Source organism: Felis catus, chromosome B2 (genome assembly GCF_018350175.1).
Source record: "Felis catus isolate Fca126 chromosome B2, F.catus_Fca126_mat1.0, whole genome shotgun sequence".
NCBI classification, from domain to species: Eukaryota; Metazoa; Chordata; class Mammalia; order Carnivora; family Felidae; genus Felis; species Felis catus.
Window position 1 is genome coordinate 109,310,282 of NC_058372.1, and position 27,323 is coordinate 109,337,604.

General features: G+C 37.1%; 1 long non-coding RNA gene across 1 annotated transcript in view; it reads right to left on the reverse strand.

Annotated features, from left to right (window-relative positions):
* The window catches only part of LOC123385534, a 44,989-nt gene extending 23,047 nt beyond the window's left edge, over positions 1 to 21,942 (reverse strand). Inside the window, exon 1 of the long non-coding RNA XR_006598245.1 lies at positions 21,868 to 21,942. This is a non-coding gene — a long non-coding RNA (uncharacterized LOC123385534). The remainder of the gene's footprint in view (positions 1 to 21,867) is intronic.
* Between the last annotated feature and the right edge of the window lie 5,381 nt (positions 21,943 to 27,323).

The following is a 27,323-nucleotide window of genomic DNA, read 5'->3' on the forward strand; positions in this document are numbered from 1 at the left end:
TGAGATTTAGCCATCATAAAAGATCAACTTTGTTCCTAGGTTATTGAGCAAATATTATCACTCATTGACTCCACAGGAAGTATTATGACATAGTTACTAGTGGCCTGAAACAAAAGACAGATAACAATGACAACAGTAACAAATATTAGCATGACACCCTTTATAAAAGAACTTTCACAAGCTTTACCTTGCTGAATCCTCACAACTATCCTGGGAGGTAGAGGTCATGACTATTTCTATTCCATAAATAGGGAAATGGGCCAAGAGAGATAAACTTCCCCAGCACCACACAGTGAGGAAGGGACAGCTGTGACTTTGACCTGGGTCATCTGAAATCAGATTCCGGGCTGTTCCCACTATACTCCATTTCATTCCCCCCAAAACAATACTTTTTAGTTAAAAAAAAAAAGAAGAAGTGTCATCTATTTTTTTTCCTGGTAGTTCCCAGAGTCAGAACTGAAGCTGTTCGGAATGAGACAAGCATCCCAGAGAGGACAAAGCCTAGAGATGATAGCAGCATAGACAGCATTGCTCCAGCACTTGCTTCATGCCAGATGTTGCTATAAGGACTTTGCACATATCAGTTCCTTTAATGCTTATAGAAACCCTCAGTCCTGAAATATAACATGCCTCTTCTCATCCACATACACCAGGAGGTTAAATAACCTGCTTATGCCTGTGCCGTGAGTTAACTAAACATCTGACTTTGCATCTAGAAAGCTTGGCTTCAGACATCACCACTTGTACCATGCCTCTTCCACCAGCCTGTGTCTGATACACTCTGGTCATCCCCAGCATCACATACCAGAGAAAAGCCAGACTGGCAGACAGAGCAGTTGTGAGGAGACTAAGGTGGAAAAAAAAAGTATACATTGATCAATGTCAAAAGGTAAGAGGGCGTGGGGAAGGTCTAGAAAAGGAGAATAGGTGGATCTTTCCATGATAGACTGTTTAACCTCAGGCAGTGGGCTTAGCTGTGTGGCTAGCATATGGCACAGCTCTGGCTCCTGAGGGCTCCGGGCAGAATTGGTAGCACACAATCCAGAGAGACAAAGGAATCAGATAGGAAGTCTCAGCTGGCTAGACTATGGGTAGAGTGAGCCACGGACCCAACTGTTGAAGGGGAAATGCAAGGCTGTGTCTTACAATGAAACAAAACCAAAAACAAACAAATAAAGAAAGGCACAATGCAAGATCCTAGGGCACAAAAGTGGAACAGGATGACCGGTATGGATTTATAGCTCGGAGGCCCTGCAAGAGACGAGGCTGTTGGTCACACCAAGCAGAATGGGCTCTGGGCATGGTGTGCTTTATCTCAGCAATGTAAACCTGGGTGAGAAGCTAAAGCCAGCTAATCTTTGAATTTCTACTTCCCAATCTGCCATAGGACCACTTACTTTGGAATGAATAAGAGAAGGTATCTTTAATATAATTGGGAGGCAGGCTTCTTAAATTATAAAGTTAAATTAAGATTCAAATTAAATTATAAAGGACAAGCCAGTATATGATGGAAGAAATGGCAGCAGCTGTGATATTGGGTGTCTAAGTCTCATTCTAGATGTCACCTCCTCCAAAACACTTTCCTGGATCTCTCTGCAAAAGCAGTGCATTCGAAGTGCACTGACTGCTTTATACTTCAGCTGGCTTTTTTTCTTTTCTTTCTTTCTTTTTTTTTTTTGATCCATTTTAGGAATTTGGTTGAGAATTAAGTTATTGTTACTCAGTTTGTGTCACAAAATCATCAATCTACAAAGACTCTTATTTATTTATCTAATCCCTTTTGAGTTTCCATACCCATGGTTCTCTATACAATAAGACATCATTTAAATGTGCTTCCATAATCTTTTTATTTGTACAGCAAGTGGGCATTATTGTTTTGTGTGCAAGCATTTTATTTTACATGCATGGCATTGCTATAGGTTTTTCTGTTTTTTTTTCTTTTTTTAATTTACTCATACTCAGCATGATTCATTGACGTTATTCTGTTAAATTTAATTCTTTGCTTCTAACTGTGGCAAAGCACCCCATAGTTTGCTTCCATGATGATGGAACCTGTATTGCCTCCAACTTGTTGCTAAGCCCTTCAGAACCTAGGTGAGATTTTCTTCAGCAAAGTTAACAGGAGAAAGATCACTTACTCATAGCAATTTGATTACATATTGTGTAGTTGCTCTCAAGAATGGTATGCTTTTCAATTCATGTGTCTGTCTAGGTTATTCATTTCTTGAGGGCAAGGAGAGTTATCTTACTCATTTTTGTGTCCACACTGCCTAACTCAATGCACAGAAAATGGTTAGTGTATACTTACCGAATAAATAAATGGGATCAGATGGGCCAGTCAATTTCATTCCCCAAGGCAAGTAGCATTCTGAGATATAAATGATACCCATATCACACCAATTTACTTCCATAAGAGAGTCCTTTTTCAGTTTACTAGTGGCAGGAGTCCGGTGGGAGGGACTATTCAAAAGCTGCCAGAGCTTAGGGACTCTGTGTCCTGTCTTTGAACTGTTGTTTCCGCAGAGGAGTGGAAGTGCTTTCCATTATTCTGAGTAAAAAGGACATGCTCTGTGGGGCTTCCCATAATTGTTCCGAGAGCCAGCAAACTGGACTTCCAACACCACTTCTCCCAGAAATCAACATTGTTTCCTCTCTCACTCTACCTTCCGGTTTAAAAAAAAAAGAGAGAAAAGTTCCTGTTTGTGATGAACAGAGGTCAGGTTTCTCCGTGGGAATGTTCGCAAAGAATTAACATCCTTCTCCAGACAGTGTCACAGTGTCATGCAGCACGTTTACCTTCCACGTAGGGTCCCCGTGTGGAATGTGCACAAACTGCGATATTCATTAAGGGATGACAGACTAATGGCAACGTCAGGAGTCAATGCCAGACCAATTGGAAGATGAACATCAGTGACTGTTTCGCATAAAATGATACAGGTTCCTGGCGTGAAATCAAGGCGGCGGTAGCCAGTAGCGTTATTGTTTAAAATAAACCTAAGTATTCCCAAGCATTCGTCTATGCCTGCAAGCATTCCAGTTCAAAACATCTATGTGCTTTTTCAATTATCTATGCCCAAAAAAATTAGAAAAAAAATCAAAATAATAAAACCCACTGCCTGCTGTAATGTCTAATTTTTAAATTTCTCACCATGTTTTTATCTCTTCTAATACCAGAAGTTTTTATATGTAATGTCTAAAATATGTTTTTTGAAGCAGAAAGAGAAATATGTTTAATAATAAAGTAATAATAGTTTGATACAAGGAGGGAAAGAAAATGCAGCATTGACAACTGATCACTTTTTTTAGTACCATGAACCCGAAAGCTCCTGAGAATCTGTAAACCTGTGTTGCAGAATTGGCATTGCTGAGTGACTGGATGATCTTAGACTTCCTGCCTCTGCATGGGGCTTCTGCATCTGTAAAGCAAAGCCTATACTGGACAATACTAAAATCTATTCTTGTGGATTTGGTAAAGCCCTGTAAATTTCATTAAGTCTTAATTGTTGCCTTCGAAGGAGATTGAATCAAAGTAGGTATCTAACCAAGACTTTTGCATTAGTTTTAAAATTACTGGGATCTCAGGAAAGATGGACAAAGAGATGGAGAGTTTTAGTTTCTCCTTGAACCCCAGCAAGGTATATTTTCCAAGAAGAGTATTATAACATATAGCACATGTGAAAATAAACTTGGAGAGTTCTGTGTAATAATGAGTACAATTAACATTTAAAACAAAGCATAGCTTTTCCAAAACATATAGTCATATTCTCTATAATCTTCTCTTGATGAAATTGGCTTACTGCCTAATGAAAATATCCATTAACAAGAAATATCTCAAAGATGACTTCTTAAAAATGATTAATCTCTGAAGTTGTAATTAATCATCATATATTATTTGGTAGTGGTTTTGGAAAGAGATGCATCAATGTCAGTATCAATGGCAAATGCTTATTGAGTGGATAGGCACAGTTTTAAGTTGTTTGCAGGGGATGATTCAGTTAATCCTCACAAAAACTCTATCAAGGCTCACAAAAACTCTATCAGCTGCTGATATTATATTTATTTTATAGATGATGAATTTGAGGCACAGCAAAGATAAGTAATATGTTCAAAGCTTACAACTAATAGGGAACTGAGCTAGAATTCAACTCAAGTATCTGATTCCAGAGTCCATACTCTGGAATCCATAATGGCAGTATAAAAGCATATCAAAAATGATATTCTGTTTTAAGGAATTCCTCTTTCTCCCTTTATCCCTTCCCTCCCATCTTTTTCGCTTCATCCTACCCTCTCTCTTTCTCTCTCTTTCCTTCATCAAATATAATTTAAATCTCTACTAAGTGTCAGACACTTTTAGGTACTGAGAATTCTAAAGTAAATTAAATGGGATCCCTAATCATCAAAGTGTTCACTATTTAGTTCAATAAACAGATACACATGCAAGTAAGCAGATACACATGCACTCTAATAACCACCAAATGGGCACAATAAAAGAGAACAGTGGGCTCCAGAAGTCTGGGAAACAGATTCCAGAGATGATACTTAAGCTTGTCTTAAAGAATACAAAGTATAGATTGAAGGGACAGACCGTTGTCAATAGAAGTTTGTGTAAACTCTCAAAAGTTTACAATTTCATGACACTTCTCTGGAGTAGCAAATCTTTTGATGTGGTTTCGGTACTTAAACCTGGAAGATAAGAATAAATACGTGATAGCCATACACCCAATAGATTTATGGTCTCTCCTTGGTCACCAGACAATTATCACCTTGATATGTTTTAAAATTATGTTTTTCTTATAATTTAGATGATAAATATGAAAACATCAGTTCTGTTTAAGAATCAAATCAGCTCCTTGTCAACATTCGCATTTGCATTTGCTGTCCACATGATAATCCTTGGAAGTATAGAGGATGAATGTCACCATCTTTTGTTTTACAGTTTAGCTCACAGAAGCTCAGGGAGATAAGATGGCTTGATGAAATGAACATTAGCACTACATGGCAGCACCAACGTTTTGACTCCTGATCCAGTTCTGTTTCCTGGCACCACATTCTATGGCTGGACCAATGCTCCATACCATATCTTACTAATATGTTAAGGTAGGCAAGGCCAAAAAATTGTAGAAGTATGGGTTCCTGATGCATCAATGAGTCAGTGTGTCAGTTCTATACTATTTCTAGATTTCTTGTTATGTGCATGTAAACCTATTTGTTTAAAAATGACTAAACAAACTATGAAGTAGCCTGTAGTCAATTAAAGCTGAAATCGTACTTCATTTACTACAATAATATTTTTATATTTATTTCATAATAGTATTTTTTTCTGATAGTTCTTTGCCAAAATATTTTTATTTGCTACTTGTGTTAAGAAAAAGCTTTTAAAAAAAGACAGTATAAAGGAAATATATGCTGTGAGATGTCTTAGCTCAGGATGCCATAATAGAATATCACAGAGTGGGTGGGTTAAAAAACATATATATATAAATATATAAATATATATATATATATATATATATATATATATATATATATATATATCACAGTTATGGAGGCTGGGAAGTCCAAGATCAAGGTGCCAGCAAGATAGGTCTCAATCTGAGGGCTCTTTTCTTGATTTGTTGGTGGCTGCCACCTACCTGGGTGCTCCCATGACCTCTGTGTTCACTCAGAGAGAGAAAGAGAACAAGTTCTCTGATGTCTCTTCTAATAAGGGCACTAATCCCATCATGAGGGTCCTACTCTCATGATCTCTTTTAACTCAAAGTACCTGTCAAAGGCCCCACAAATTCTGACACACTGGGACTTCGGGCTTCAACATATGAGTGGAAGTGGGTGGGACACACACACACACACACACACACACACACACACAAATTCAATCCATAACAGGAGATGATTCTGCATAAGTTACTTGCATTCTGCATGTTTTATGAGTAGAGACATGACAGCATTTTCTTGGACTCTCCTTTTACAGGTGTTCTGAAAGCAAATAGTTTTGGAATACAGAGATAATGTCTCCTTCTGGACAACAGGGAAATTTATTATTCTATTCTATTCTATTCTATTCTATTCTATTCTATTCTATTTTATTTTATGAGAGAGTGTGAGCAGGGAAGAGGGGCAGAAGGAGAGAGAGAGAGAGAGAGAGAGAGAGAGAGAGAGAGAGAGAGAGAGGATCTTAAGCAGGCTCCACACTCGGTGCTCACTGCAGAACCCTACATGGGGCTCAATCTCATGACCCTGGGATTATGACCTGAGCTGAAATCAAGAGTCGGATGCTCAACTGACTGAGCCACACAGGAGCCCCACAATTTTTATTTTGCAGTCTGAGGCAAGATTGGACAGATTTTTTTGTAGTCCATCAAAAAGATTGGGTTTTCCTAAATTCGGGATTTCTTTCTTGTAACAAAACCCATTTTGTGATGTTAGCTTCTGGAAATTAGGGCTCAGGGAACCTGTCCAAGCAAATGCTGATGATATCTTGGCTCCTGGTATTGTTGTGAGTAATAAACTATCTTTTGTCTCACCCAGATCTTATGCCTTTTGCCCATATCCATAAATCTGGGGCAGCCTAACTTTTAGCTTGTAAGTAGGGTAAAAATCTCAAATCTAATGTCAAGTTCTTGACAATAGCTAGACAAGAAAACCCTATTGTGATAAGGAAAGAAAAATGCACATATGAATATATAAAGAACTTCTAGGTCAAAGTGAAGTTCAGTGCTGATGTTGCATTACATATTTTAATGTTCCAATTATTATTTTACAACCAAGGCCCTCACGTAACATCAGAGTCAGAAACTATCCCAAAATAATCCAGAGTTAAACTAGTTCAGCAAAGAAGTATACATCATAGGGAGAATAAGATTTCCTTGATGGAAATAGCTTACATATCAATAAAACTCTTCACACATTTTTGACCCAAACCAATCTAATTATATATCATGTATTAATTGATTAAGTTATTCTTTTACTGAATAAAATTTACTTATCTGCTATGTATGGACTGTTCACAGCTGCAACAGGAATTCCTCTTGGCACTGAGGACTATAGTAACATAAAAAATGGTAGAAGTCCCTGAGCTCAGGAAACTCAAATTCTCGTCTGGGAAAGAACCAACAGTTAATAAATAAATATGATTCCAGATAGGGGAAAGTATACTAAAGAGCAAAAAAGTCACAAGGGGATAGAGACTAATAAGGGCCAATAGAGGACATGAAGTATAGAGGAAGGCGTCTTTGAGAAGATGATGTATGAGCAGAGACCTGAATGTCTTGAAAGAGTAAATCATGTGATTTGGGGAGACGAATCTTCCAAACACATGAAAACTAGCCAGTCAGGAACAGAAATGAATGTAGCGTTTTCCAGGAAAAGCAAAAAGGCCAGTGTGACAGGAACAAATGCACCAAGTGAGAAAATGGTAGGAGACAAAGTTGGAGCTGAAGGCAGGGCCCCACTCATGTGTGACCTTGTAGGCCTTGGTAAGGACCTGGACTTTACAGTAAGTGTGATAGAGGGACACTTAGCAGAGGATGCTTGTCCAGTGTATAGACTGTACAGGGTAAGCATGGGAAGAATGCTATTGCACCACACCAGATATTATAAGAGAAAATAGTGGTGATGATTACAAGAGGTGATGAGGGAGTCAGGTAAAAAGCCATCTTGGAGTTATATTTTGAACATAGCTACCATTAATATACTGGATATGTGGTGTGAGGAAAAGGCCTTACTAAAGGATGATTTCCAGGTTTTTGCTTGGGCAATGGACTGAGTGGTGATGCCTCTGATTAAGATAGGGAAGAAGCATGAGGAGCTTTTGGGGAAGAAATCATGAGTTCTTTTCTGGTACAGGAAGTTGAAATTTCTATAATATGTTGAAGTGGGGAGGTTGAGTGGGCAGGTTCTAGAGTACAGAGAAAGGGTCTATGTAGGGTAGGAAGGGTTTGGGTTGTCTAGTGCTGTGTAACAAAACCCCCAAACCTTAATGGCTTAACAGCAATGTGAATTTTGTTTCAAATCTGCAACTTGAGTAGGTCTTGATGGGGACTTCATTTCTGCCTTATTTGGCATCAGCTGGGGCAATGAGAAAGCTGTAGGCTGAAATCATCTAAAGCCTCAATTGCCTATTTGGTGGCTGATGGTAATGGTCATCAGCTATCTGCTAGGCTGGGCCAGAACTCCTACACATGGCCTAACCATGTGGCTGCTTGACTTCCATGCAGCCTGCTGGCTGAGTTCCAAAGGGTACATACTGAGAGAGAGAAGGAACCAGGGTAAAATTGTATCACCTTTCCAAACCTAGTCTCAGGAATCCTGCAGCTTCACTTTTGCCTCTTTCTATTCATTAGGAGCAAGTCCCTAAGGTTGGCTCATATTCAAAGGAAGGGGAATTATTCACCTCTCACAAGTGGTGCAGCAGAATATTTGTGGAAGTGTTTTTAAAACCATCACAGCTAAAGAAATAAATTTGGGAATCATTGGCACATTGATGAGGTTTATACCTATTAGAAGGGATGGACTTGCTTAGGGAGAGAGTAATGTCAGAAGGGGAATAAGGGTAAAGACAAAGTCATGGAAGACATCAACATTTAGATTCTCTTGGAGAAAGAGGAGCCAAAGAAAGAAACTGAGAAGGAGAAGCCATTGACGTAGGGGCAACACCAGGAGAACACTGTGTCCTGAAAGCCAAAAGATGAAAAATGTTTCACACAAGACAGAACATTGTGTCAAATTCTGCTGATGGCTCAGATATGTCTAGTAAGATGAGGACAGGAAACTAGATGTTGTTAAGATCCTGGGGACACTGACAAGAACAGTTTCAGTTATATGGTGACAACACAAATCTGATTAGAATGATTTTTTTTTTCATTTTTAAAAAATGTTTATTGATTCTTGAGAGAGAGAGACAGAGAGAGAAGGGGAGGGTCAGAGAGAGAAGGAAACAGAATCCGAAGCAGGCTCCAGGCTCTGAGCTGTCAGCACAGAGCCCAACGTGGGGCGCGAACCCACAAACCGGGAGATCGTGACCTGAGTTGAAGTCAAGCACTTAACTGGCTGAGCCACCCAGGCGCCCCTGATTAGAATGATTTAAAGAGAGAATTGGGAGATAAGAATGCAAAGACCATTTTCCAGTCTTTTTTTCGTATGTCCTCCACTGTACAAGCCTCCATGGGGTCACAATATAGAAGATAAGAGGGGAGGGGAAGAGCTAAGGCAAAGCATAAGCAGATGGGAAGTCATTTAAGCAAGGTGTTTATTTTTAACCGTGGTGGAAAATAATCCTTCACGGAATATTGGTTGCACTTTTTCCTTCTGTGAATTTTTGGTGGCCAAACCGTGTCCAGTTTTAACCTGAAGGTTGGACTATACATTGATTCTTAAGACTGACTTTTGAAGTAGTTCTTATATCCTGACACTGACAGTGGGAGACACTTCTTATGCCATGACATTGACGGCAGGAGACTTTCAGTGATAGTCTGAAAACAAAGCAAGGGCTTATTAACTACAGGCCACATTCTCAATGAAAAGCAGAGGCAAGAACCTATTGCATGTAAGCATATTTTCAGTTGCTAATTTGGGTTAAATTTATTTTTCATTTTAAGCAGAGAAACAAGCGCTTTAAAATGGATCTTATGAACCTTTTTAACCCTAATTTTTCAAACTGTCCTTTTAAAACTATACTAAATTAAGTCAATCACATTTTCTAGGTAAGAAAATTAATAACAGATAAGACTCAGTACCTACTTTTAGTGATCACCAATCTTACCTTACTATTTCCAATCGTTCTTTAAAATATGTAATGTTTAATCCCAATGTAATGTTATGAGATGGGTTCATCCTACAAATGAGGAAACTGAGGCTCAGAGGGATCAAATGACTTGCCTAGAGTCAGACAAAAAGGTGGTAGAGCCAGGCTACTGAGAAATTTGCCTTGGAGTCTAGGCTCCTAATTACTGGGCATACTGCACCCTCAAAAAACATGCTCTCTTACCAGAAAAGGCAAGTAAACTGCAACTGCTTTTCAACAAGTTTTTTTTTTAATTTTTAAGTGACCAAATAAAATTTTATTGAAGTATTTAAAAAGTGCACCTCTCAGAGAAGAAGAGAATGTGAAATTCTCAGCCCCATGTGTGATTTTTTTTTTTTAAGTGTAGAAAAAACCCCATACTGCAGTGCTCTGATTAAAAATACACCAACACAGGGAGAATGCCAATTGCCTCTGTACTTTCAGGGAGCAGAGAGTTCTTTCTTGAAAACAGCTTTGTTTGAAAGACAAATACGAGGAAGGAAAAGTATTGGTAGTCTCATCAGGAGGCAAGTCCTGTTCTCTGGGCTGGCAGCCGTCTACCAGTTCTCAGAAATGTTTAGGATGCTGGCTTTCTCCAAACTGGAGTTAAAAGAAAGCCACTTGACCAAGTGGTATCGATTGTGCCACTGGGCCAGAACCCTGTGGGATGAGGATGAGAGCCCTATGACCTGAGTATAGCTGTTTTCTTTACCTATCAGCCCCTTGTCATCCATCTAGGAAATAATATTTAATTCAATTCAATAAAAATATATTGAGCAGCTACTGTTTACTGGCAAAATTTGTGGTCCTGGGGATAACGAGATGAAGGGGACAAAGTTCCCTAAGAAGTTTTCAGTCTCTTTAACATGAAGAGAAACAAGCAAACGGGTAAAGTGTATGGTAGATATTATTATTATTGGGAGGCAGAGGGTAATTTAAAAGCAGGTGGTAATTCAGTTAGGCTTTGAATGATAAATATTGGTGTTTCATAACATCTAGGTGGGATAGGGACAGAATAGGCATTCTGTTGGAAAAACACACAAAAAGCTTTTCAAACACAAAACAGAAGACAGGTACATTACTGTTTCAGTCAAAATAAATGTTCACTATAATATAGTCAAACAGTATGTAAGTAAGAAAGTAAAGAAGTCTGAGATCCCAATATTCAGAGACAACCACTCCCATGTTTCTGTTAGGGGATCACTATGAGAGTAACACTTGTAACCCCTCTTTCCCCTTACTCACTCTTTCCTGTAAAATCAGAATTGTTTTATCTGATCATGAGCAGACAGAGTCTTTGGTAGAATTTACATTTTTGATGTTTTCAGCTCTGTTTCTGCTTCCAAGTAGCAAGCACATGTTCTAGAGGTATACTTAAAGACTTATCACTCTCTGTTCCCACTGCTGGACATGAAGAATAAAATTTCCCAGTATGATGTCTGGGTAAGAGTCAAGCATGCAGAATTAGAATCTCCTTTTTGTGGTTGGTTCATCCTGAGGTGAGACCCTGATGGAAATACTGAACAATGCATCTGGCCCTTCGATCAATTGACATTTCGATCCAGAGCCAGCAACGTAAAAGCTTATAGATGTTTTGACTTCTACTTGCTTTCTGTTTTTATTTGTCAATTGTTTCATGTATATTTATCATCTATAAGACCAAGATAATCTTGCCTTAGAGACTTAATATAAGGATTACTTGGCAAAAAGCATTAATGCTGCCTAACTATGTTTGGCATGTATTTGGTGAAGAGTAGAAGTTAGTTCCTCTCTCCTTCATGTTCTAGCTCTAAAAAACATTCAGAATTTTAGAAGCAGAGATTTCCAAAGAGATTTTGATCTTCTTCAGCCTCTCTACTAATGTATGATCCTGTTCCAGAGTTCTGTGTTTGAAGGAGTCTAGTGGAAGGTAATTTATTCTTTTGTAATTAATCCTAAATTTAAGACTAATTTTTTTTTAGTGTTTATTTATTCTTGAGAGACAGAGCACAAGCCAGGAAAGGGCAGGCAGAGAGGGAGACACAGAATCAGAAGCAGGCTCCAGGCTCTAAGGTGTCAGCAAAGAGCCCAACACAAGGTCTGAAGTCACAAACCACGAGATCATGGCCTGAACTTGGGTGCTTAACCGACTGAGCCACCCAGGCGCCCCAATTTAAGATGATAAAATTAATCATCGGAAAGTTCCACACCAAACCATAATCTGCCTATCTATAAAGTTCCATCACTGTTCCGGAGTCTGCCTTCTGGAGAGACATAGCAAGTCTACCATTTCTACTACTTGGTTGGTAATCATTCAGGTACCATGCCCTATTCCCCCAAGCTAAAAATCCGTTTTTCAGCCATTTCTGGCTCAAACATTGGACACAGTAACTGCTCAGTTTTCATTAACTAAACTTCAGTCTTACATAGCCAACTGTGTAGTTAACATTTATCTCCATTTGAAACAGTTAGCTCAAATTTAGCATACTCAAAATGGTACCCTTGATTTACTCCCCAATCCTCCACTCCAACTTCTAATCCTTTTCATCTTAAAACAAAGCACCTCTATTCATCCAGCTATTTAAGAAAAACTGAAGAGCCATTTCTGGATTCCCTCTTTTCTATATAGTATGCAATCCAAGAGCAAATCTGGGTCTACTTTTCATTATACTTCTAAACTAACTCGCAAATCCGTCTACCTATCTTCTTCCAACTTCACCACCTGTGCCACAGTTTCAGACATCTTTATACCTGCCTGGACACTTATAAAGATTTTCTCATTGCTTTCCTAATTCTAGTCTTACTCCTCTTTACAACTTTCATACAGCACAGTAAACATTTTAAAGTAAAAAAACCAACAGATTATGTTGTTCTCCAGTTTAACATTCTACAACAAGGGGCTTTTGTCGTATTTAGAATAAAATCTAAAAAATTACCATATCTTACAAATCTCTGCTTAGTTCCCTACCATCACCTTGTACGATTTCCTCCTTTTTTTTCTTTATTTCTCCATACTATCCTTTTTCCATTTTTGTTCTTGAAACTGTTAAGATTTTTCCAATACAGGGCCTCTGAACGTGTGATTTTCTCTACCTAGCTAGCTTTCCTCTCTCCTCAGTGTATGTTCTTCTACTTCTTATAACCCCACTGATACAAATTCCCAGAGAGGCTTTGTCTAAACAACCAAGATAAACTAGTACCCTCATCACCCTTCTACATTTTTTCTAGCACTTATCATTATCAGAAACTATCTTGTTACCTGTTGGTTTATTTTTTATTTTTCTTGTTCATCACTTTTATCCCTAATATCTATAATAATGCCTGGCATATGGATATGAAATCAGTATTGTTCAAAGAGTGAGTAAGTGATGGGTGTTTAGAGTCTTGGATGTTTGAAATATGGACTTCAGAGATAGAAAATCTATAGATGATGAGAAGGTCTAAAATGTAGTCATAAAAGTGGGGAAGAATTAAAGATCCCTGATGTGAAAAGGTTAGGCACATAGGATCTAAGAAGGTAGATGGTCATCCATATGGACAATCACCCAGACTGATGATGGATCTTGAGTGGGAGGAAAGTGTTTAATTTGTGTGCTTCTATTCTTGCCTTTTTAAAAATTTTAATTCCAGCATAGTTAACATACTATATTCCAGTACAGTTAACATACAGCATAGTGTTGTATTAGTTTCAGATGTACAATATAGTGATTCAACAATTCTATACATTACTCAGTGCTCCTCATGATAAGTGTACTCTTAAACCTTTCACCTATTTCACTCATTCCTGCCCCTACATCCCTCTGGTAAACATTAGTAAGTTCTCCATAGTTAAGAGGCTGGTTTTTTTGGTTTGTCTCTTTTTTTTAGTTTGTTCATTTGTTATGTTTCTTAAATTCCACATATGAATGAAATCATATGGTATTTGTCTTTCTCTGACTATTGTATTTAACTTAGCATTATACTCTCTAGGTCCATCCATGTTGCTGCAAATGGTTAAGATTTCATTATTTTTTATGACTGAGTGATATTCCATTGTATATATATACCACATCCTCTTTATCCATTGATTGATAGATGGGCACTTTGTTTACTTCCATATTTGGCTATTGTAAATAATACTGCAATAAACACAAGGTTGCATATATCTTTTCAATTTAGTATTTTCATATTCTTTGGATAAATACCCACTAGTGCTTTGCTGAATCATGAGGTAGTTCTATTTTTAACTTTTTGGGGAAAATTCTGTACTGTCTCCCACAGTGGCTGCACCAGTTTACATTCTCACCAACAGTGCAAGAGGGTTCCTTTTTCTCCATACCCTTGTCAATACTTGTTTCTTGTGTTTTTTATTTTAGCCATTCTGACAGATGTGAAATGGTACTTCATTGTGGTTTTGATTTTTCATTTCCCTGATGATGAGTGATGTTGAGCATCTTTTTATGTATCTGTTGGCCATCTGTATGTTTTCTTTGAGGAAATGTCTGTTCACATCTGCCCATTTTTTAATTGGACTATTTGATTTTTTTTGATGTCGAGTTGTATAAGTTATTTATATAGTTTGGATACTAACCCTTTATCAGAAGTGTCATTTGCAAATATCTTCTCCCATCCAGTAGGTTATAGTTTAGTTGTATTGATTGTTTCCTTTCCTGTGCAGAAGTTTTTAACTTGATGTAGTTCCAATAGTTTAATCTTGCTTTTGTTTTCCTGTGTCAGGTAACACATCTAGAAAAATGTTGCTATGACTAATGTCAGAGAAATTACTGCCTGTGCTCTCTTCTAGGATTTTTTATAGTTTCAGCTCTTACATTTAAGTTTTAATCCACATTGAGTTTATTTTTGTGTATGGTGTAAAAAGTGGTCCAGTTTCATTCTTTTTGCATGTAGCTGTCTTGTTTTCCCAACACCATTTGTTGAAGAGACTGCCTTTTTCCTATTTCATTTTCTCACCTACTTTATTGAAGATTAATTGCCATATAATCATTGATTTATTTCTGGACTCTGTTGAGTTCTATTGATCTATGTGTCTATTTTTGTGCCAGTGCCATACTGTTTTGATCACTGCAGCTCTGTAGTATAACTTGAAATCTGGAATTGTGATACCTCTAGCTTTGTTTTTCTTTTTCAAGATCACTTTGGCTATTTGGGGTCTTTAATGGTTCCATAAAATTTTTAGGATTATTTATTCTAGTCTTGTGAAAAATGCTACTGATATTTTTATAGGAATTGCATTAATCTGTAGATTGCATTGGGTAGTATAGAACATTATTTGTTCTTCCAATCCATGTACATGGAATATCTTTCCATTTGTGTCATCCTCAAATTCTTTTCATCAATGTTTTATATGTTTCAGAGTACAGGTCTTTCACCTCCTTGGTTAAGGTATTTTATTATTTTTGGTACAATTATAAATGGGAATGTTTCCTTAATTTCTCTTTCTGCCACTTCATTATTAGTGTATAAAAATGCAACAGATTTCTGTACACTGATTTTGTATTCTGTGACCTTTGAATTAATTTACCATTCTAGGTGTTTTTGGTGGAGCCTTTAGGATTTTCTTTATATGGTCCCATGTGATCTGCAAATTTCACTTCTTCTTTACCAGTTTGGATGACTTTTATTTCTTGTTCTTGTCCATTTGCTCTAAGACTTCCAGTACTATGTTGAATAAAAGTGGTGAGAATAGACATCCTTTTTTAGAATTTTTATTTATTTATCTTGAGAGAGAGAGAGAGAGAAAGAGAGAGAGAGAGAGAGAGAGAGAGAGAGAGAGAGAACAGGGGAGAGGCAGAGACAGCTGGGAGAGAGAATCCCAAGCAGACTCCTGCCGTTAGCACAGAGCCTGACCTGGGGCTCAATCCCACAAATCATGAGATCATGACCTGAGCCAAAATTGAGAGTTGGATGCTTAAATGACTGAGCCATTTAGGCACCCCAAGAGTGGGCCTCCTTGTCTTATTCATAATCTTAGGGGAAAATATTTCAGTTTTTCATAATTGAGTATGATATTAACTCTGGGGTTTTCATATGTGGCCTTTATAATGTTGAGGTATGTTCCCTCTAAACCTACTTTGTTGAGAGTTTTTATAATGAATGGGTATTGTACTATGTCAAATGCTTTTTCTGTATCTATTGAAATGATCATATGTTTTTTACCCTTTCTCTTCTTAATATGATATATCACATTGATTAATTTGTGAATATTGAACCATCCTTGTATCCCAGGGATAAGTCCCACTTGATTGTGGTAAATTTAATCTATTGTTGGATTTGAATTTGGATTTGGTTTGCTACTGTTTTGTTGAGGATTTTTGCATCTATGTTCATCAGAGATACTGGCCTGTAGTTCTTTTTTTTTGTAGTGTCTTTATCTGGTTTTGGTATCAGAGTAATTCTAGCCTTATTGAATGAATTTGGAACTTTTCTTTCCTCTTCTATTTTTTTGGAATAGTTTGAGAAGAATAGGTATTAACTCTTTAAATGTTTTGTAGATTTCACCTGTGAAACTACTGTGTCCTGGACTTTTGTTTGTTGGGAGTCTTTTGATTACTGATTCAATGTTATTGTTAGTCTGTTCCAATTTTCTATTCCTTCCTGATTCAGTTTTGGGAAGTTATATGTTTCTAGTAATTTGTCAATTTATTCTAGTTGTCCAATTTTTTTGGCATATAATTTTCATAATATTCTCATAATCCTTTGTATTTCTGTGGTGTCAGTTTTTATTTCTCTTGTTCCAGCTCTGATTTTTATTTGATTCCTCTTTCTTTTTTCCTTTTTCTTGTTGTTTGTGCTTTTTTTCTTTCTTTCCTTCTTTTTTTAATGAATTTGGCTAAAGTTTTAACAATTTTGTTGATCTTTTTGAAGTATCCGTTCCTGGTTTCATTAATTTGTTCCACTGTGTTTTTGTCTTTTTTGTTTTTGTTTGTTTTTAGTTTCTTTTTCATTTGTTTCTACTCTAATCTTCTTTATTTCCTTCCTTCCACTAATTTGGGTTTTGTTTGTTCTTTTTCTAGCTCTTTTAGGTGTAAGGTTCGGTTGTTTGAGATTTTTCTTGCTTTTTGAGGTATGTTTGCGTTCCTATAAACAAACTTCCCTCTGAGAATAGCTTTTGCTGTATCCCAAAGGTTTTGGACCATTGTGTTCTCATTTTCATTTGTGTCCACGTATATTTTAGTTTCCATTTTGATTTCTTGATTGACTCATACATTGTTAGAAGCATATTAGTTAACTTCTATGTTTTTGTGTTCTTTCCAGTTTTTTTTTTCTTTTGATTGATTTCTAGTGTCATAGCATTGTGGTCAGGAAAGATGCCTGGTATGACTTCAATATTTTCGAATTTGTTGACACTAGTTTTGTGGCCTCATATGTAATTTATTCTGGAGAATGTTTCATATTCACTTGTAAAGAATGTGTATTTTCCTTTTTTAGGATGGAATGCTCTGAATATATCTGTTTTGATCCATCTGGTCCAATGTGTCATTCGAAGCCATTGTTTCCTTGTTGATTTTCTGTTTGGATGATCTGTCCGTTGATGTAAATGGAGTGTTAAATTCCTCTATTATTATTGTATTATTATCAATTACTTCTTTTATGTTTGTTATTAGCTGCTTTATGTATCTGGGGGTTTACATGTTGGGTACACAAATATGTACAATTGTTATATCTTCTTGTTGGATTCCTGCCTTTATGATTATATAGTGTCCTTCTTTGTTTCTTGTTATAGTCTTTATTTTAAAGCCTGTTTTGTCCAATATAAATATTGGTTATCCAGCTTTTTTTTTCACTGCCATTTGCATGATAAATTCTTTCCCATTCCTTCACTTTCAATCTGAATGTGTCTTTAGGTCTGAAATTAGTCTCTTGAGGGCAGCATATAGGTGGGTCTTGCTTTTTTATCCATTCAGTCATCCTGTCTTTTGATGGGGGTGTTTGGTCCATTTATATTCACAGTAACTATTGATAGATATGCACCTATTGTCTATTTGTTACTTCTTTTATGGTTATTTTCTTCTCTGTTCATTTATTCTATTGCTCTCTTCTTATAGTTTTTTTTCTTTAATGATATTCTTGGATTCCTTTCTCTTTATTTTTGCATACCTATTACCAGTTTTTGATTTGTAACCACAAATTTTCAACCACCATTAGGTTTGTATATACCATCTTCTGCACATAGCAGTCTACACTAAGTTGACGGTCGCTTAAATTTGAACCCATTCTTTACTACTCTCCCCTCCATCCCACACTTTAGGTATATGATGTCATACTCTACATCTTCTAGTTTGGAATATCTTGACTCATTTTTATAGATATACTTAATTTTACTGCTTTTGTGCTTCTTACTTTTCTTACTCCTGCTTATGGACTTTATTTTCCACTCACAGAGTCTGCTTTAACCTTTCTTGTAGGGCTGGTTTAATAGTCATGAACTTTTTAGTTTTGTTTGTCTTGGATACTCCTTATCTCTCGTTCCATTCTGAATGATAACCTTTCTAGGTAGAGTGTTCCTGGCTGCAGGTTTTGTTCCTTTCAGCTCTTTGAATATATCATGCCACTCCCTTCTGGTCTGAATAGTTTCTGCTAAAAAATCAGCTAGCTGATAGCCATATGGGGTTTCCCTTGTAGGTAACTGTTTTCTTGTCTCTTGTTGCTTTTTTTTTTTAATGTTTTAATGTTTATTTATTTTTGACAGACAGAGACAGAGACACAGTGTGATCAGGGAAGGGGCAGAGAGAGGGAGCCACAGAATCTGAAGCAGGCTACAGGCTCTGAGCTGTCAGCACAGAGCCTGACATGGGGCTTGAACTCACGGACTGCCAGATCATGATCTGATGCTTAACTGACTGAGCCACCCAGGTGCACCTCTTGTAGCTTTTAAAATTCTCTCTATATCACTACTTCTTCTCATTTTAATTATTATGCATCTTGGTGTGACCTCCTTTGATTGATTTTGTTGGGAGCTTTCTGTCTCTCCTGGATCTGGATTTCTCTTTCCTTCCTCAGATTCAGCAAGTGTTTCTTCAAATACATTTTCGGCCCCTTTTCTCCCTTTTTCTTCTAGGAACCCTATAATGCAAATGTTATAACTCTTGATGTTGTTGCTGAGATCCCTTATTCTATTTTCATTTTTTATTATTCTTTATCCTTTCTCCTGTTCAACTTGATTGCTTTCCATTACTGTGTCCTTCAGGCTGATGATCCACTTTTCTGCTTCCTCTAGTCATCTCTTTATTCAATCTGGTGTATTTTTAATTTCAGTAGTTGTGTTCTTCATCTCTGATTGATTATTTTTCCTTTTTTTTTTTTAAACTCTTCAATGATCTTACTGAAGTCCTCCATTCTTTGCTCAAGACCAGTGAGTATCATTATGACCATTACTTTAAATTCTCTATCAGGCATACTGCTTACCTTCATTTTGTTTAGCTCTCTTGCTGTGATATTGCCCTGTTCTTTCATTTGGGACATATTTCTCCCTCTGCTCATTTTGCCTAACTCTCTGTGTCTGTTCCTATGTGTTAGGATAGTCAGCTACATCTTCTGCTCTTGAAAGTAGTGGCCTTATGAGGAAGAGATCCTATAGTGACCTGTAGTACAATATCCTCTGTTCACCAGAACCTGGGCTTCAGGGGTGTCTCATATGTGTGTTGTATGCACCCTACTCTTATGGTTGAGCCACATTTGCCTTCAGTTCATTCACCTGTGATGGCTCACTTTGCCTTTTGTCAATAGTGTTTGGTCCTCGTGTTGTTAGTGGGACAGTGTGGGGTGCCTTGGGCTTGGGTTGAGACAGACCACGCGTTTGCTAGAGATGTAGCAATGAACAGCAGGGTGCTTTCCCTGTGTTGTCCTCTGAGAAGATTTCATTGATGGGTGGGGCTTGCAGTCAGATGTCAGTCCCCAGCCCACTGCTAAAGCTGCAGTCAGATTGTTGTGTGTGGTTGTCTTCTCCTCTCCTGGGGCAGGAGTCACTTTGGCATGGTGCTGGTCCCAGTTGGGGCTGCTTGCACTTTGCCAAGCTTGTGTGTGGTACTACTTTGTTTGAATGGGCTCTGGCCAAGGGTATGCTGGAGGAGGTGGGTTGTCAGGAGAATATGTGGGCAGGGCATGCTGTTAGCATGTTAGGTGTAGAGTGCTGATGCTATAACCCTTCTCACAGGTGTCCGTGTGTCTAGGCTGAGGAGCAGGGGACGGAAATGGAATTTACCAACTCTTTTGTTTTTGGAAAAGTCTCCCAAGGATCTCTGCCCCTCCAGCACATGCTCTGAGATTAGTGAACAATTCTCCCTCCTAATTACACCATACATTTTTAAAATGGCTGCTTCCATGCTCTATCTGTACAGGGCTCTTTATTGCGCTGTCTTTTTAAGGGTGGGGACTCAGTTTCCTTTCACCCTCAAAGTTTCAGGTGTTAAGCAGTGTTGATTTTAAGAATTTGTGAAATTATGCCCCTTTGATTTTCAAAGCCGATTGTTATGGGAATTTGTCTTCTCTGTGCAAGTTCCCTGTGCCTGGGGTGCCTGGAGTGAGGATCTGTTTGTTTCCCCCCTCTGAGCCTGCAGCATTCCTCCCTCCCACAGACAGTTCCACAGGTCTGTTTAGTCTCTGCTCTTCCCATCCTCTTCAACATGGCTTTTCCTCTCCATTTAGCTATGGAGAGTCTGTTCTGCCAGACTTAAGATTATTTTCTGGCTTTTTTTTTATATTGATGTAGGTGTTATCTAGTTGTACCCATGGGACAATGTGAGCTTAGGGTTTTCCTATTCCACAATCTTTCTTGTATCTTGCCTTTCATTTTTAAGTTTCTGGAAAAGCTTTCTCTGGAATGAGATTCCTATTGGTATAACAGACTACAGTTTTATTTCCCTAAATTCTGTCATAATTTCCACTTAGTAATTTTGTAGATTTTGAGTTCTTATAAAATTAGTGATGTTCTAACACTAATAGCTGACTCTTTAGGAAGAAGAATCCCTGAATTATAGCATTTGCCATTTTCAAGTTATAAATATTCCCATTATGGTAGATTTCAAACTACCAATGTGACATCAACCCTGTCACAAAATTCCTAAAAATTTACCAATTGGCTCATGTGAACCTGTATGAGCTGATTCCAGTACACTACGGAGAATAAACCTTATAAGAGCTCCCTCTCATGCCTATCCACTCTCCCTTATATTCTCCAGCTTCCTTTCAAAAATGTTGCCATCTTGACTGAGAGTTATTCATTCTAGCTAATAAGCTGAAGATGACAGTAGAGTTTCCTCAAGCTTCTTCACGTTCCTTTGGCATCAGAAGTAGAATTTCAGGGGCACCTGGATGGCTTAGTCAGTTGAGCATCCGACTTCGGTTCAAGTAATGATATCGCTTGTGGGTTTGAGCCCTGTGTCGGGCTCTGAGCTGACAGCTTAGAGCCTGGAGCCTGCTTCAGATTCTGTATCTCCCTCTCTCTTTGCCCCTCTCTTGCTCATGCTGTCTCTCTCTCTCTCTCAAAATAAATAAACATTAAAAAAAAAGAAGTAGAATTTCTGTGAAGCTATTAAAACTTTAGTGTCAGGACCTCTTATTTGCATGAGTTTTTTCTAACACCCAAGAGAGGTCTTAGCAATTTCTTATTAATAATTTTAAAAAATTACTTTTGTTGAATAAGATGAGAGTCCCCAAAATATTATAAACTTTAAGATCTCACAAACCTGATTACTCCTGTATAGCTCATCTAATTGGTAACTACGTCAAGCAGAAAGATGAACATACACATTCTGCAGCTGACACCACAACTGCCTGGTTCCGATGCTTCTTGAGTCTCTGAATGAATTGAACATGCCTGCTGCCTTCCTGATTATTGAAAACGTTCCTATGGATACAGCTGCTTTGTGGTTTTCTCTCTCTCCCTTTAACCTTGGCTAATATGTAGGGTTATCGAAAATCTGCACTACTTAGCATCAGCCAATATCTAGTCCAGCCTTTTTCAGCAGATCCAGATTACACACAGCTATAACCTTGATATCAATATGCCCAAATATTTTACTCAGGCTTCCCTTCATTTCTGTGGTGTCATATTATCTCTATAGTTTTCTATTTATAGGCAACTGAATGTGAAGAAAAAAGATTAGTACCTTCTGGAGAGTGAGAGAGCCTATCTTCTTCTGATGCTGCTCTTCAGGACCAGAATCACCTTTTACCTTTGAAGCTGATGAAAAACACGAAAACAACAGTTTACAAAGTAGAATAATACCTTTCAAAGATACAATGTTAATATCTTTTAAAGCGTGAAGACTTGAAGTTTTAAAACTCTTAAGTATTAAGATAATTTTACCCTGTAATACTTTCAGCCAGCACTACATAAGTACATAGGCCTATGGAGACTGACAAATGTGAACACTGAAGCACTGGGTGGGCCAGTTTAGAGAGAGGGGGTGTATCCACCTATGTAAGCATGCAATGGCATTTCCAACATAATCAGCTGCCTGAATTCCATGCCTAAACTTAGCCAATACATTTTCATCTGTTAGTAATTAGGAGTTATTTTAAAATGTTGCCCAATTCATTTTCTAGCATTACCTATAAATCAAATTACAGAAAAATAAATTTGATTTTTAAATCATTTTGGGAATATTTTTTGTGTCTATTTTGTTGGTATGCAGTATTTTCAGGCTTAGAAAAGGAAACATGAGAAATACAACGAAAAAAATAACAAGAAAGCGCTACAAAAATAAAAAGTAGAAACAGAACCACGAATTATGAAGAATACTACATAAAACAAAAAAGGGCAGAGCGCATTGATTTATATCTAAATATAAAAATAGAATTACAAGTTAGATTTTGTTTAAAAAGAAAAGGTATGGTTTTATACTCTATAAAGGAATCCTTAGCTTTACTTGAGGTTAACTGATTTCATTTAGTTAGTGCCCCAGCACTCTGAAAGGTGGTTTCATTTATAAATACTCAGATTTCATGCAGTTGGTCAGGAAAGAATCAGTTCAGTAAGATGAAATAGATCTAGTGTCTTGGTGGGTTTCTCCATCATCCTTCAAGCTTGCCCAGGGTGTTCACATGTCTTTGCTTGTCATACTTACCTCAGTCTGGAAAGCTCTTTTTGCAGATAACCATTCTTGAAACTTAATTCTCCCTTCTCAAGAACCATTTGGAATCCGCCCCCCTTTTTCTCGAACTGCTATTTGCTCTACCCCCTGATAGCACTTATTTTGCTCTCATATATTCACACCACCTATTCTCATCTTTCTTTCTCCATAGATCACTTTTAAGATTGAGGCTCTGACTTAAGCCTTTCTGACTTAAACCTGTGGTACATAAAGCAGAGCTGGAGGTATCACAGAAAATATGAAAGTAAAGATGTTGAATAAGTCCTAGATTTTAGACAGTTCCCTTACCTAACAGTGCAAGAAAAAAAAAGGTGGTAGGTTTTTAAGTTTAAAAGAACACAGACTGAGTCACGTAGCTAGGTTTGAATCCCAGTTCTGCCACTTGCATGCTTTGTGATTTTTGGCAAATTCGCCTAGTTCTCCGGGTATCACTCTCCTTATCCCTAAAATGAAGAAATAATAGTTAGTACCTTATAGGCTTGTTAGATATGCAAAAAGAGACATAAGGGAGACAAAATAAATGAGGCGAAATAGCCTAGAAGAGTACCTGGCACATAAGCTCTTGGTATATGTTAGCAATTATTATTAGTCATAAAAGCATATTGATGCACTACTTACATAAATGTATGGCACTGGACTATGTTTCCATTATGTTAAATGAGAACAATGACTTACAAATAAGATCCTATAGCTTGACTCTAATGTCGCGGCAATGATGATTTCCTTGTACTTAAAAAATTTTCTAAGTTATCAACATATATTAGTTTATGGGAAAATAGATACTGTTTCTTAAAAACCTAAGGATTCATATAAGTAAAATTTTGAAATAAGAACTTGGATAATTTCATGAACTTAGAACAAAGTATAAATTTGACTTAAAATTATGCTGGGAGAGTATGAAAATCAAACTCTTACTTCAACCATGAACTACATCAATGAGGAATGTAATGGAAAATGGCTGGAAGAAACTTCTGGGAGTTTTCTGATGAACTGGTGTTGCATTCTGAGTTCTCTGGGAACATCTGATGGTCTTTCGATGCTGAGATGGGGTCTGGGTTTCAAATTGTTTATTAGGGATCGACATTTGGGAAAGGAAGAGGGAGGAAGAGAACTGGGCAGAGGAAGAAGTTCAACTGTAATGTAGGCCCCCTGAAACCTCAGGCAGCCTGTGCGGTCTTTGGGATGGGTATTGTCAGCCTGAGTGTCTCAGGACAGCCCTGACTTGCTTAATCACTAAATGTGGACTTCTGTAAGTGTTTTACATTTATTATCAAATAATACAAGGTAATATTGTTTTTATCTTATATTTGTTTTATCCTAAAATTTTCCAGATGAGGAATCTGAGGCACAAAAAGTGATGGTGTTCAGGGTGAGCCACCCCAAAATATTGTCAAAATATGCCACTTTGGGATATGAATTATTTTTAATCAAATTACTTAAAAACCAGCCCGTGCCAGAACAATACTCTGACCCTCTTCAATTCCCTATGTGAAGGGCTCCCTCCCTGCATCTGGATGGTAGAAGGCATCTTGACAGAGACAGGGAATTCAGGGATGAGAAGGTTAAATAAATAAACCTTGTTACTTCATTGATCTGCTATGTCAAGTCTAAACTTCTTCGTCTTGTCAATTCTTCACAAATTCACTATTTCTTTGTCTAAAATACATAAAAGCTTCCTGCTTTGGTCACTTCTTTGACCCTCATATTTTTTTGACTGCTTTACATGAGTTAGGTCACCAGGCCTGGATGAATTTCATTCCAAGATAATGAAATAAATCACAGACTGCATTCTATAAACATTCTTGGATTCAGATTGTGAAAACTCATGGTGATAGGTGTAAGGAATGGATAGAAATTGTAACAATTTCTTGAGTTCTGTGAACTATAAATGAGTAAGCCACAAATTAGAAATGCTAAAGATGAAAATACTAACATCAATCCAAAATGGGTTCATCAATGGGGCGCCTGGGTGGCTTGGTCGGTTGAGTGTCCGACTTCAGCTCAGGTCATGATCTCACCGTCTGTGGGTTCAAGCCCCGTGTCGGGCTCTGTGCTGACAGCTCAGAGCCTGGAGCCTGTTTCAGATTCTCTGTATCCCTCTCTCCTTGCCCCTCCCCTGTTCATGCTCTGTCTCTCTCTGTCTCAAAAATAAATAAACATTAAAAAAAAAATTCAAAATGGGTTCATCAAGAATAAATCTCACCAAATATATCTATCTTCTAGCAATATGTTTATGCATTGATAAATAATTGCTGTGAGATTGTGTTGTGAAAGGTACTACTTTCTGTTAAAGATATCACAAAACAGAATTTATACCTAACTTAGAATTAGGCAGAATATGAAGTTGCTTCCATAACATAGTTTGAAGAGGACATTTAAGAAAATTAAATCAAATCTATTAAAGTCCTGTCATGGAGACAAATATTGCCATTTTTATTGATATTACTATTTTAGGACCTTTTAAATAAGTCATTCAATCGACAACAATTATTTGGGAGTATCTGTGGTGTGTGGGATATTAAGAAGGCCAAAAGTCTTATCTGAGTGTAAAATTCTGTGGTTCTTAATCCTGTGGAGTTTGTGTCACCTGGGAATGCTAAAGCATCAATCAGACATTGTTTTTTTGTGATTACTACATTATTCTCCACCATCACTCAGCATATATAGAGATACTATTCAAGGACAGTGAAACCAGAACAGGACTAAACTCACTTAGGGATAGTGGTACCTAGGTCCTCTTAGAAATTAAATAGGAGGAGCACAGGGAAGAAAAGAGTAGCTGTGAGGTGTTCATATTCTTCAGAAAATACCAGTAGCTTTCTTTATTTTTGCATTGGGCATTTCTTAGTGTGCAAAGTGAAAACAAATGTATTTTAGTTAGATGATGAGATGGAGGCATTGAAGGACTATAAGCTCAATGAAAATACCCAGATATCTGTGTATGTGTAGCAATATTTTAAACTTTTAAAAGGGATGGAAGGAACAAACCTCTTACTGTCATAGATTATATGGAGATAAATCCAGCAACCTTGAAGTCAAAGCCACTGTTGACTCATTGACTTTGCATGGACCAAGACCCTAGAAAGAATGAAGCACCTAGATATTGACAGACATTCTTCTGTATGTAAAATTTTGCCCATCAACTCTGGGTATTTGGTTTATTTTCTATTCTCTCCATGATTATAAAAATTATACTAAATAAGAAAAATGACAAAAAAAGTCAATAGAAGAAAATTTGCCATGTGAGTATTCAAGATAGCTTAGAATTGAATCGTCTCAAACATACAACATTAACTTCAAATAGCTGATATCTCCAAGATGCAGTAATCCGGAATTGAGTAGGAAAAAAAAATGTGGTTGATAAGGTCAATAAAAACTAACACTAGATTTATTTGTGCTTTATTTCAAAAGAAATTGAAATTTTTGATAGTAGTTAGAGTAATAAAAATGAAAGCCTGAATTAAAGAATATATTTTCCTCATAAAATAAGATATTCTCCTCATTACTTATTTTGTTTATTTTCCACCTACTCTTCAGGAGTATGTGGATAACAGATTCTATTTATTTAATAAAAGAAGAAATTAGGAGACATAACAAAAGTAACAAAGGTCAAGTTATTGTCAGCTAACCTTCTTTCAGCAAGGACATAATATAGAAGCAGGGCATACTGCTTTATAGAATGTGTCTTCTAGTAAAGAATAATGTTAACAAATTTCTCAATTCTCTTCTATATTCTTTGTATATTTTTTCCTTAATTCTTCTTCTTTATGTGCCAATTTTTCCCATTTGTTATTTTTACATAAAGAAAATAATCATTGCTTCATGGAATCCCATGACCCTGCAAGATGAGAAGACCAGTGGTGCAGAAGGAATGGCAGTAGTTGCATATAAACCACAGGGTTGACATCTAAGCATTTAATTAAATCAGACATTTTCCACAGGGTCCAAAGAATGTCTAGATTGAATCCCAGGTGGGGGATTCTTTGGCAATCATCACAGCAGGAAAACCAAGAGTTAGGTTTTTTTGTTTTTGTTTTTTTTTAAACAAAGGTATTGGGCAAACAATGTAATAAGAAATATAGTATCAAATAGCAATCAACTTTAAATATTTTAATTCTAACCACAAAAAAAAGCAATCCTTTCAGCTTCCCAAATAGCAAAAGCTGCTGTTTTTTTGTAAAGGAATACAATGCTATGCTTGGGGGTGCAAATCTTGTGGTAGAGACTAGGACAGTTGACATCAACATGAGGGTACCATCTAGAGACGTAGTCTGGAAGAGTAGGGGTCTTCCCTACTCTTACTTCCCTCTTTTTTGTACTTCTAAAAATACTCTTAGATAGCATTCAGGTTGAGATGTGTATAATATACCAATTGAAAATAATGAATTAATTCGGCTATCACCTTTGTAATAGATACTACTCCTCTCATTAGGCATTTGTCTAAACAACTTGCCTTGAAAATAAATCTT